Source organism: Frankliniella occidentalis, unplaced genomic scaffold (genome assembly GCF_000697945.3).
Source record: "Frankliniella occidentalis isolate FOCC.00 unplaced genomic scaffold, Focc_3.1 Scaffold2, whole genome shotgun sequence".
Classification (NCBI taxonomy): Eukaryota; Metazoa; Arthropoda; class Insecta; order Thysanoptera; family Thripidae; genus Frankliniella; species Frankliniella occidentalis.
The window spans coordinates 343,634-345,967 of NW_026267132.1; positions in this window are offsets into that span (position 1 = coordinate 343,634).

The window sequence follows — 2,334 nt, forward strand, 5'->3', positions numbered from 1 at the left end:
GGGGGGAGAAATAACGAGATCCGTGCCAAGGCTCGCAGCTCTGACAAAAAAGGGGCGGTATATTGCAGGGAAGGTAAAGGAAAGCAGTGCGTGTGTGTGTCGGTGAAAGCGAGTGAGATGTATATACATTTAGGGGTGGGGGCGACAGAGCGAGATAGCGCCGGCTTTGGGTTGATGAATGGCTGCGCGCTCGCCTGCAGGTGCGCCGAGGCACCTTTGAGAGAGAGAGAGACAGACAGAGACAGAGACCGAGACAGAGACAGAGACAGAGACAGAGACAGAGACAGAGACAGAGACAGAGACAGAGACAGAGACAGAGACAGAGAGAGCTCTTCTCGGGCGGCGGTGGACGCAGGGGTCGGGGTTGGACCGTGGCGTGCGAGGCCCGGGGACCCGTGGCCAGGGCGGCTGATCGACTCCAACACGATTGCAGGCGGCCCGGCCCTCCATGCCCGCTTCCCCTGCTCCGCCGCCCGGCCCCACCCCGCCCCCTACTTCTCGGTGGCCGCCCTCCTACCACTTGTTCTCCTTCTTTTCCTTTGCCGCGCCGCGCATTCTTGCGAGCGGCTGGGGCGCGCTGCCCGCCCCCGGAGGCGGCCGTTGGTGCGAGCGAGACGGACGGCTGCCCGCCCCCCGGTGGCCCCCACAACCCCCGGTGGGGCCCGGCGCCGCGGCGGCCTTGGAGGCAATGAGAAGGGCTGATTACCATCAAATGCGAGGCAATAAAAGCACAACGCCGGCTGACCGGAGGCGGGACTAAAGGGGCGAACTTATTATTTTTGTTTTTTAAAAAGCAACTTGCACACTCGAACTTGTGACCTCTAACGTTCCGGCCTGAGCACTGCGCGGTGGGGGCGGGGGGCGGCAGGGACGCGTCCAGTTACGGCACGCTTGTGACGTCATCGTTGTGGTGACGTCACGAGGGCGGGGAGGAGGGAGCAGTGCCGGAGGCGAGGGGTTCTGTCGAGCTGGAGGAATCAAATTATCTCCGCAGCAGTTTCTTGGAAAACGTTACTGCTACTTTTTGGGCTGCTGTTTGGCCTCCTGGGATGGGAGGTAGGAGAGGAAAGAGGCGGAGGCCGCAGAAAAAGAGAGGGGAGTGAAAGGGACAGACAGACAGACAGACAGACAGACAGACAGACAGACAGACAGACAGACAGACAGACAGACAGACAGACAGACCAGATGGACTAGACAGACGGAGAGCCTGAGACTAGGGGGCGGAGTTACCGCTGCCGCACTCGTATACGCTGTGCGTCGCCCGGGGAACCCTCTCTCCGGCGGCGGTGGTTTTCTTATATATCTATGAGGTTCTGACATCAACCCGTGATTTATAACCAGTAGAAGAGAAACGACGTCTTTTCTGCTCGCTCTCCGCCCACCCTTGCTCCCTCGGCGACCAGCCGTCGCGTCGGATCCACGCTCTGATGGCTCCCACGATTTCCCCCTAATTATTTTCTTCTGCTCTGGCGGATGATCGCTTGTCGTTCGGGACGCATCGCCGCCCTGCTCCGCCCTGGATCCGGCACATCGCCATTCAAAGGCGCGCGTCAGAGAGAGGCGAGCGGGCGAAGGACACAGTTCGAAGACGAACACCGACAAAAAAGTTTTCCATCGATGAAAAAAAAAACCTTCGTTGAATTTTTTTCTGCTTTGGGCCAACAATAATTTTTTTCATGATGTAAATATGCATTCTTTTAACAACAATGTTGCTTCAATCAAGAAATTTTTTGGTTTTTGATTCAGGAAAACTTTCTTGCTTCACATATTTTTATTGATGCAACAAAAATTATTCTTGGTCCGCAACAACAATTTTCTAGTCCTATTTTTAAAGAATAATTTTTCATGCACAAGGAAATTTGTTTTGTGTGAATATGTACATTTTTGTCACGAGCGTCACCAAAATAATTCGTCTCCTTATGTTGAAAAGTCCCTGGCGACGGCTTTCAAGAGCTCCAGCTGTGTCGGCCTTTTTCTGCTGCAGGAGTTAAAGGCCGATAATGCAGGACCAACGAGTGGATTAGCGCTGTGTCCTGGAACACGGCCGCCCCTCCCCACCCCGCCCCGCTCCACCCGGGGACGGTTCAGCCCTGTCGTTGTGAACGCGAGCACGTCCAGGCGGCGCCCCTCTGCAGGGCCGTCACTCTCTCTCCCTCTCTCTCCCTTTCCCTCTTGACCCGCATTCCCTATCCCCCGAGTGTCCCGTGAGTGCGACTGTGACAACACGCGCGCCGTGCTGAACACAAAGTTAAGTCGTCTTGAAGCAGCGACGGCTACATCCTTGGCCCTGGCACTGAGTGCGGTGAATAAGAGAGTGGTGTGCGTGGTCGTCGA